This window comes from Lathyrus oleraceus, chromosome 5 (genome assembly GCF_024323335.1).
Source record: "Lathyrus oleraceus cultivar Zhongwan6 chromosome 5, CAAS_Psat_ZW6_1.0, whole genome shotgun sequence".
Lineage (NCBI taxonomy): Eukaryota > Viridiplantae > Streptophyta > Magnoliopsida > Fabales > Fabaceae > Lathyrus > Lathyrus oleraceus.
The window spans coordinates 550,959,086-550,970,480 of NC_066583.1; positions in this window are offsets into that span (position 1 = coordinate 550,959,086).

The window sequence follows — 11,395 nt, forward strand, 5'->3', positions numbered from 1 at the left end:
CTGAAAAGAGGAAAAGGGCAAAGAGACAGAGCAAGAGGAAGAAGGTTGGAGAAGAGAAAAGCTTGAAGCTTAAAGATTCGCCGGATTAACTCAGGTAAGGGGGTTTATCGTCGTTTAATGGGTATTATGGGTTAACATGTAATGGGTAGTGATAAGCCATTGATTTGACCCTAATTGGGATGTTGAATGCTGAAAAATTGTGATGAATAAACTATGTTAAAGCCGTAATTGAATCTGTAATTGGATGGGTAGTGATTTTCCGAACGTATAGCTTTTTACGAAATCGGAATCGGAGGTCCGGAAGTCCTCCAACGGCGGAAAATGCGGAGAATTCTGCATTCTGCTTCGTGTTAGCGCAGGAACATCTTTCTGTCTTGCGTTAACCGGTTAACCCAGGGTGTTAACCGGTTAACACTGTTAGGAATTATGAAGTATTGCTGTTTTGCTTGCGTTAACCGGTTAACCCAGGGCGTTAACCGGTTAACGCTGTTGTGATTTCTGAGAAATTGTTGTTCTGTCTGCGTTAACCGGTTAACCCAGGGCGTTAACCGGTTAACACTGTTGAATTTTGCCAGAAAACGTGTTCTGTGTTGCGTTAACCGGTTAACCCAGGGCGTTAACCGGTTAACACTGTTGAAAAAGTGAAAAATTAATATTTTAATGTTGTGAACATAATTGGTGATTGGCCTATATCGGTGTGTGATATAGTAGGGATTATTTCCCGTTGTTTTGAGTAGGATAGGTATTAGTAGAGTGTGCTAATACTGTGACTGAATTAATTGGCTTGACATGATATAATTATGTGATAAATATGCTGATGATGTGTGAAAATATGCATAATGTTGTGAATGTATATATTATGTATGTAATTGTGGATGGACTGTTTTATGGCTTAGAGTGTGAGCATATGTCCATTGTGGATTGTTGTTGATGTTGCATGCTAGGTGATTTGGCATAGCATAATGTGGCCTTTATGGTGGTAGCTAATTCCCATGGTGAGGAATTAGTGATGTTAGTCATTTTGGACTGTTGTTGATGTTTGCATGCTAGGTGATTAGCGTGCATAGCATGGCCCTTGGGGTGGTAGCTAATTCCCATGGTGAGGAATTAGTGATGTGAGTCACTAGGTCTCAAATGAGTGGGACTAGTGAGCTTGGTAGCCGTACCTGGATTTGGTCGGTGAAGTTGAACTATATGTTCACGAATAGTCGGTACCGCATGCATGGAGTATCATTGCATAATGTATGTATGGTGTATAATATGAATGGATGTATTCCAATATTATACGTGTGCTTTGTGTTGGTGTTGAGTATGAATTGAGATTATACGTGTGCTTTATGTTGGTGTTGAGTATGATGTTTGAGTTGATGTGCCGTTACTGAATGTGTGTTATGATTAGGGTGATGAAATGTGTTAAATTACTTAACATTGCATGATATTTTATAATGCTTATTATATCGATTGAGGAACTCACCCTTACAACTATTTTTCAGGTAACGAGCAGTGATTGAGTAGGAGCTAGTGCTTGGAGTCTAGTGTAGTTCCTTAGTGGGTCATGCTCTGGTAGATGTAACATCGGGATGGGATGTTTTAAATGTTTTATTGTTGGTTGTGAACCAGTTTACATGTAATATGCTACATGTTTTGCATGATTGATTTAAGCTCTATCCGCTGCGTATTGTGCAAATGCTTTATGTTTTGAATTAATAAAAGAGCATGACAGTTATTATGGTGAATGGTGTGAAATGATTGTGTGACACCCTTAATTGCATAATTACTCTGATTGATATATGTTGTTATTTTAATTAAATATTTGGGGTATTTTAGAAGGGTGTTACACCTGGTCCAACTATATTTGTCACATTTGGATCTTTCAGGACTATTGGTTTATTACCCACACAGACAGTGGCGTTATAATTTTAAGGTACGACCTTTGTACTATCAAACAGGAACAAAGCAGGGAGGTCAACAACCATCAACTCTATCTTCTTAGCTAGCTCTTCAATGGCATGCCTCTGGCATGGAATGACAAAAGCTTTGGGAGCTTCTTTTGGTCAAACAACGACATAATAACATAAATGCTATCATCACTCTACACATGACTAAATTGGACTACATGTCGATCCATTAGTTCTTGGAGATGCACCTTAAGCTCCTCTCACTGATCTGGTACAGATAAACACATGTTACATTAATCATGTCCTCCTTCAATTAATCATGCTACTGATAGCTTCACATGAGCCACCTTCATAGAAGCCTTCACCTTGGACACGTCTTTCACTAGGCGTTCATCAGTGTCCTCTATGGTATTAACATCTAGAGCACCATGTCCAGGTAAAGGATTGTTAGCTACATTTTGGATATCAACAAAGAATAATATTTTCTAGTCAACCAGCTCTTAAACTCTAGCTTTGAAGGCTTTGCAATTCTCAGTAGTATGACCTTCTAAATCATCATGGAAGGCGCACCTAAAATTCTTGTCACACCAGGGAGGGTGTACCATTGCATCAATCTCTCTCCAACGTTGTACATATTCCTTGAAAGATTCATTCTCCTTCTGAGACATGCTCTGGAGTTGAGTGTGGTTGGGAGAAAAGTCAGTGTTATACTTATACTGCTTAGAGAAAGCTTTAGTTAGTTCTACGTAGTGCATATTTTTCTCCTCTTGAGCTAAATATACTAGTCTAAGGATGCCCTAGTCAGACTGTCCTTGAAGCAACAAATCATCAGTTTGTCATCTCTGACATGAGCAGCTATTTTTTGGAAAAACATCTTCCAATGGTTGTTAGGACAACTAAAAGCCCTTATACTTTTCAAATTCAGTCACTTAGATTTTAGGATGGATTACTACATCGGGCACTAGACACATCTCTATGGCACTCATGCTAATAAAATTTTATCCTTACATGGTCTTTAACTTCTCTGCCAGATCACGACACATCCGAGTAGCTTCATAATCTTATGCATATCCAGGATTGACCACATGGATAACCTGATGATAATACTGCATTTCCTATTCATGTTGGAGTTCCTCGTCAACATGAGGAGGCTAGATATTACTATCCTGAGGAATAAGTTGTCCTTAAGCAGTGCAACTATCAGTGACCATAAAGACGGGCACTGGTTGAGGCTGACCAGGAGTTCCCTCAATTTGAGGAGTATATCCAAGAGGAAGGCCATAAATCAAGGGACTGAGAACCGCAACACGTGGTAGAGAAGTAGACCCCTGAACTGGAATATCATTTCCAACAGTTGCAACATTGTGACGTTCCTCTTCTTTCCTTGCTTGGGTTAGCATCATCTCTAGGAGCTGGTCCATTACCCTTGATCGTGTCGATCTCTTCTCTCATAAAAGCTTGGTTATGTTCAGTATGTTCCATCACATGTCGAGTATTGGCTATTGTGGTGTAAGGATTCTGAGGAGTCAGTTTGCTTTCTGAAGATGAGGAAATATGAAATAAGTTTTTTTAATGAAATGCATGATGCATATTAGATGCATATGGATGCAAAAATGTTATTTTCCAGGGGACTGTTAGACTGGTTGTTATTAGCAAGCATTCAAAAAGATCATGAGAGCAGAAAATAAGAAGGGACTAAAGATTGGTGCAAGAAAACCTAATTCTCATTTATTCATAGATCAAATGAAAAAATACATTAGTTCGGGAGAATGCAACACCCAATCAAGTACCAAGTTCTTTAGAAAGAAAGAAAAGTACAAAATAAATAAAATTGGCGGCTTTCTCCCCTTGAGCTCTTTCAACTCTTCCTTGAAGCTCTGCATCATCCCCTTGCAAAACAAAACAAAGTGGACAACTGAAGGTTGAGTGTTGTCTTTGTCCATATCTCCTAGAGCATCCCTCAACTTCCAAGGCATGTCTCTGATCAGCCAATTGCAGAAGTCTACTAGGCTAGTGAACTTTGCATGATATTCATTTCTTTATGTGTGTAGAAAGTTGATGGTTTCCTCATAAGTGTCTAAATTTTCATTTAGGCATCGCCTTTCACCTAGTCATCCTGAACTTTGACTCTTCAAAGACTCATATTGCCCCCTCCAATGATGTGCTAGTACCTTGCTATTATTGAGGTCTTTGCACTTCTCCTTCCAAATATTGGGATTAACATGGGAAGCTTCCATAGCCATCTCTTTGAAGCGGCGTTCTTGCTCTAATTTTTCTTTTGAGTTTTGGAGAGAAATATTGAGATCTCATATTTGAGCCTCAAGTGCTTCTCTCACTTCCCTCTTTCCTTTTGTAGCAAGATTCCACCAATGTTCATTTTCTTGACAGTTCTTCTTAGCTTGCTTTAACTGATCTTTAAAGAAACCCACGCAATGGTTAGCTTGATTTAGGAACTCCTTAACTTTTTTTCTTTTACCTTCTTCATTTCCATCCTTCTATTCATTTACCCCGAGTAGTGTCTTCTTTCTCCCGAGCTCTCACTTCAAATTATCCATTTCTTCGGTGACACGGTGAAGATTTAACTATAGCGCTTTATTTTCTTCTTCCAGTCTCTGAATGATTGCTTTGATCCCTTTGGCTTCCTCCATGGTAATGTGAGTAAGCTCTAGAGGACTAGTACGCATGGAAGGCTAAGGAGGGTAGGGTAGCTTGTCCTTATAGGCTCTTGCTCGGGCCCAACTTGTGTACGACTCTATGGAAATAAAGTTTTTCTTCCTTAATTCTTCCCTCCCCTTTTTATGAACTTTATCCCATGCACGCCTTATCTTTTTCACAAGATCAAAGTCCTTATCCCCTTCACCCAAGATAAAACCATTCAATACGTTATCTTCGAGCTTATCATCCATATGATACCCAAGTTGTCGCATATCAAGCACATGATTGTAATTAATGAAACCTTTGGTTCCTATGAGTGGCACATTAAGGAAGTTACCATAACTGGCGATTATCTCCATATCATCATAGTCACAGGAATACCATGAGATGTCATCAGCAATAAGAGACATAATCCGACGAGACCATTTGAGATTTACCTTGTTTTAAATGAAAGGCCCTTCTTTTGGCAGGTGAGACAAGAACCACTTGTACAACACTGGACTATTCCCCTATTATTTTCATTTCTCCAATGGATAGAGTGGTAGACATCAGCAAGTAAGGTAGGAACAAGATTCTTAAGCAGGTAGATGCGTATGGCGGTTATGTCAATGAAATAATCAATATTCGGAAATAGGACAATCCCATAGATTAGTAAGGCCAACACAATGTTGAAAGTAACCCAGTTCTCCTTACTTTTGAAGGCTTGAGCTTTTTCCTGCCAAGAACTTTCTGGAAAATCCCAAAGTGTCCCTTTTAGGCCTTAAGCAAGCTATCATCTCTGTCATGTATAGATGTAGAGCATAGGCTATTAGTTGGTGCTTACGAAAGTCTCCTAGACCGGTAAAAGGAACTTCATCCTTGATGCTTGTGAGTGTAACTTCTCGTTAGAAAGTTGGTGCTTAGGGAACTCTCATAGACGCATGAAAATATTGAAAAAACAATATGATCTTTTGAAAGAAGAATTAAATTCTGTTCAAATTAAAAATGATGCTCTAAAGAAGTATCATATTTCTCTAGTAAAGGAAGTGTCTGATAAACCTCATGATGAGCATGAAATGGCTCTTCAAGAGTTTATCATAAATTGCTTCAACAAAAGTAAACTTGCTTCCATGATTTATGGAGTAAGTATAAGCAAATGGGAAGGTATGGGTTACTTAAAAAAATTGAATCCATGTGTAGCGGTGTATTCGTCACTTTATGATTTATTGATTAAATCAAAAGCAAAGCATACAAAGAATTGAGTCGCCACCGCACTTTTATTTATCCAAAGGAATGGCTAAAAAGCGAACAAAAGCCTAAGAAGTTTTACACATAGAAAACTAATGAAAAGATCAGAGATCTGGGTAAGGGGTTAATTACGCAATGGGAAGGTGTTAGGCACCCAAAACGTCCTAGGTACTCCTAGGGAGCCCTTTTCACACTTATTGTACGAAATGTTATTTGTTTATGAAATATTTATTGTGTAAACATGGATTGAAGGGATGAGAGAAAAGAATATACAAGTTATTATTTTTGTGTTTGAACGGATGAACCCGTTGCCTACGTACCTTTCCATGGAAGGTAAGGATCAAAACGCCGTAGTTCGGCTAAAAGATTTCCAAAATATGAGTGGATTCATTTTAAAACAAAAGCCCTAAGGTCTTTCGTTATCCACGGGAGAAAACTCAACCTTATACAAACAACAAGTCCACCATGTGAGAATAGCTTCAACTTGCTAGTGAGGGGTTAACCCTATAATAAGCAAGGAAGTCTTACAATTCAATCACTAAAAGGTGAGATTAACATCAACCAACTAGGATAAATCAAACCTATGGCTAATGTATGAAAACTTATCAAGAATGGACAAAGCTACAAAACAATTGAATGAGTGAAATTAACCAATTAGGATTATTCACAAAAAGATGGTCAAAGTATGATTAGAATTCAATTCAAAAGAAGTGTTATGAAATGAAGTTTGAAAAATCAAAGGCCTAAGGCCTAGGTTTCTAATTTGAAAAGAAATGAAGATGTTTGCACAATAGTTTTCTTGTTTTGGATTAACATGCAAATGGAGGTTTAAAGAAACACAAAGGTGGGAGGGTGAGGAAGTAAAACTTCTTAGATGTTCACCTCTTTAAATCATATGTAGATTGAAATTCTGGTGTAGTCAGAATTCAGATGTTATCCACCACGACATGACATCTGATCTAACATTGTAACTAATACAGCAAGATAGTTATTAACCACTGTACTAATATGCACAGGTTCACAGATGTCACGACATCTCATTCTATGTCGCCCTAGAATGTATGAACCCCTGGTTCTGTGCTTCAGGAAGAAAGACTCAACAGAAGTCAAACCTAGCACTCACTTCAGTTGTTTTCTTCCATAGTTATCAGCATGATGTCTTACTGTTGATTTGAACATCATCTGTTACAGCATTACAGGTTTACCTTATTTTATAACTGGTACAATTATAACATGCAAAAGGTAAAAACACAAGTAATTGTTAACCCAGTTCAGTCCAACATGACCTACATCTGGGGCTACCAAGCCAGGAAGAAGATCCACTATTAGTAGTATCAATTCAGAGTTAAACTCCCCCGTTTACAACTCATCACTTAATCCCTACCCAATGCAATCTATACCTAGGAACTCCTAGATAGAAACCTCCAGTTTCCATTCCTATCACTACAAATACAATGTAATGTGCAAACACCTTGAACTTGCTTCACAGCTTCATTCAAGAACATAATCACTCTTGCCTACAGGCTTTGAGTGACAAACACTCTCAGGTTTACCACTGAGAGACACATGGTAACCTTCCCACAGATTGGGAGGTTTACCTTACACACACCCCTAAAAATTCATTCTAAGAGGCTTACAAAGACTAGATTACAATCAGCTATTTATAACCTAATCACCCAAGTGGATTTGGGCCTTCAGAAATCGCAGCAAACTTCTCCTTTGCTGTTACAACATCAGCAGAAACTTTCTGCTACAAACAAGGTCTTCAATCTTTTAGTTCCTAAAATATCTCCAAATTTAGTTCCTAAAATATCTCCATATTTAGTTCCTAAAATATCTCCACATTTAGTTCCTAAAATATCTCAAGACCTCCACAAATAATGCCACATAGGATTCTAACTAATTTCCACATATTAGTGTGCTAACAAATAGGCTATTTGTTAGGTTCCTTAATTGTAGCTTGGTTGTTGGTTTCCTGGATTTTCTCTAAGCTGTTGACTTCCTGAAGAATAGCCCAAGAAAAAATTGAAACAGAAAACTGCACAACCTACAATTTAGCATATGCTGTCAGGCATGAATGTCACGACATTCAGCTTGACATCAAGGTCCATATGCTGAGTCTGTTTTTCCAGAAAACAGACTGTACAATTTTGCTGACCTGTACAGGATCAAAATGACCATACTACAGTAACAGCTTACATTAATAAATGTCAAAGTGTCCAACTTAACATTTACACATTTGGCCTTAAGTTAGTTCTGTTATTCTCTTGAAGAACAAACTAAGTTACATGCTGAAGTATAGCAGAACACCACTCTGCCTAATCTTCAGTAGCTGCTGTCAATGATGAATGTCACAACATCCAGTTTGACATTCAGTCAGTAGGCCTTATGCCAGGTCTGGTTCTTCCTTGATAACCAGACTGCAAATGCATACTAAGTTCTAACAGAACTTCTGTTCCTTAGTATCTGTTGACAGGTATGAATGTCACAGCATTCAATAATCATGTGTTAGCTAGTCCTGCAGTAACTACAATGTAGTCACATATACATGTCATGACATCAGTCAAGACATTAGTGTTTTACCATATAATGCAGCCAATTAAACACCTACAAACTCCCCCTTTGGCAAATTTTTGGCTAAAACACTTTGATCCCCATAACAGAGTTCATGGCAGCGGAATACTACTAGCTAATACACTCAGAGTGGCAGCACACTCACACACATGGAAGTTAAATAAAAACTTCACATAGCAGCACACACATGTTAGAAGTTGCACCTAAACTTCAACATCAGCTGCAGGGGGGAATCTTCAGATCTGTCATGAGAGTCTGTTGTAGAGACCCACTCTGTTTGTCAGGGGTATTGGTGGTTATTACTCCCCCTTTTTGTCAAAAATGTTGCCAAAGCCAGCAACATAGCCAGAGCACACTGACAGAGTTCCAGACTAGGTTTTACTTCACAGTTTCAACCAAGTTCACATCCACTTGATCTTGCTTCACAGCTTCGATCAAGTAATCACCCACTTTTGCTTTACAGTAGGTACAGCCATATCAGATTCCAAGACTTTGAGTCTGACATCTTGATCCACTCCTGCATGAACACTTTCTTGAACTCCAGCAGGCACATAAGATATCTTATGTTAAGACATCTTGTGAATACTCTGTCCTTTTTGTTAACAAGGCAAACTATCAGCAGTTTAAACCACATAATAGTAGTTTAGTCAGCAGCAGGAGCAAAAACAATTACTAGTTATGGCTACTAGTAATACACACATGCACAAGGGTACTTCTTCTCCCCCTAAGTCTGTGCATTCATCAAATAACAGCTGCTGTAACTCCAACACCTGTACCAGCCAGAATGTCCTACTGGCATATGCTTCCATATTGTCATGACATCCGGTCAGACATTCTTCTGCTCACTCAGCCTTGACACATACCAATTTTATCCCACTATCTAACAGGTTTCCAAACCTTGTTATCTGAGAACACATAGACCACAAGCTTGATGATTACTTGCAGTGCAAGGACAGAACTCCCCCTGTCATGAACAACCCATTCTCCTCTTGAAGCTTGGAGATCACACATGGGCATATCCAACATCCCAAAGTTGGACCTTCACATACTTCCTGATTCAAAGAGACTCCAGACCACTTGATGAATGGAAAACATAAGACGCATCTTCATGTCTTCAAGAGCACACCCTCTGTTCAACCCTCTTAGCTGAACACATTCACACTCTGTGTCAATCTCTCTTCTAACCAGAACAGAAGACCACTTCACAAGATGTTCTAACATCAGCTGGGACATCCTTCATAACAGGACAAGGCACACCATCTGATAGTCTTCAGATATCACTGAGTCACCGGGTTGATCAAGAAGAACCCAGACATACATTGGGACATATACATTTTCATCCCATTACAAGAGATAATCTTCCATAGATAGCTCAGAACTCCTACCACAAGCTCCAAGGGATGAATAGAAAACACCTCCTTTAGTCTTCAACTTACTACTTTTCTGCTCAAAAGTAATTTGTCTCAGACTTTCCTCAAGAATAATCAGTTGCCATATGGATTATCTTGATTCTTCGAACTCACTCCTGAGATAGACCAAATGCCACTGGTTGATTACCTCCTTCATGAATCCTCATATGACAAGGTCAAATGCTGCTTTTTGACCTCCCCAAGTTTATCAGACTTCTCCCAAAGATATTCTGACCTTCCAAGTGAGACTTGAACTTCAAGCTTTTTGAAGTATCCAATCTACAACCCTGTAGACCTTTCTATCTCAAGTTGATGTGCCACTTCACCAACTAAGAATCTGATGTTGAACCAAATGTCACAACATTGTGTTTTGACATCCAGCTGTTGAATTCAGCTCCTTCTTCTGCCACTTGAAAGAACTTCCTCCCTTCACAGAACAAGAGTTCAATGTTCTCATAGACTTGATTGTGGAACCAAGTTTGAGTAAACAACCTCCATCCTGCAGGTTTGCAGTTAAGTCATCCAAGCTCACACCTTGATGAATCCCTGCTTCTTCTCCAAAGACATCAGACACTCTGATGTATGAGTCTTCAGAAGGACCAGTTAGAAACTAACCCTTCAGCTCTACCAAGGATTCCACATCCTAAGGCAAGGCTGTTTCCATGATGTCAAGACTACTGCCACTTGTTCTTGACTTCACAGTGTGCATAAGCTAATGCACTTCCTTACCTAGATCAGAAATAAACTGATCCAAGTAACCACCATCAAGACTATGATGTCTTTTTCTTCTTGTACATACCAAGGTTGAACATGTTTCTTGCCAGGAAACCTTTTCAGAGATCATATGCTTTTGCTGCCACCAAAGAGATAGATCATAAGCCAATGTACTGTCCTTCCTGTGATTCTGCACAGGGTCTTGAAGAAGTGATGTTCCAACATCTTTAAGAACATCAGTTATCTTGAGCTCCAAGGATAATCAATTAAACACTTGCACTTGGCACAAGTAGACATTGATCTTAAATCCTTTCCCAATCATCCCTTCAGATACTTCCACCATAAGAATACTTTGAAAATACTCTTCTTGTGTCAACATCTTCTGCTTGCAAGCACCTAGACAATTTTGAAAGTCTTCCCAGATTAAATTCACCCTTAGGAATGAGAGAGATGAATTCTTCCTTGCAAATGTGTCACACAACCACCAGAACCCATGTGACACAGGTCAACAGCCAACCAGACCCTAGGCTGACCAGACTTGAGGAGGTTAACCAAAACTCCCCCTCAACTTAACAATCATGGATACTCCACACCAATATCCATGCATTGTACACATATGTCTCAACATGACATACACTATCCCTACCAGTGGCAACTAACTCCTCCAATCAGACTCCAGCTGACCATAAGTACTAGTGAGACACACAATACCAGTCGATAGTAGTTATGCATTGCCAGGGCATACTACTTCAACCAACCTCTGAATCTTCATATTCTTACTCCTTGACAGAACTGCCACTTCTGCACGTGGTGTTTGAATAACATGATTCATGGTTCCAATCCTCGTAGATGATACAGCACTCAGGTTACCCCATTATTGACTGCTAACATCCAGGGGACTTGTCTTCCAACACAGCA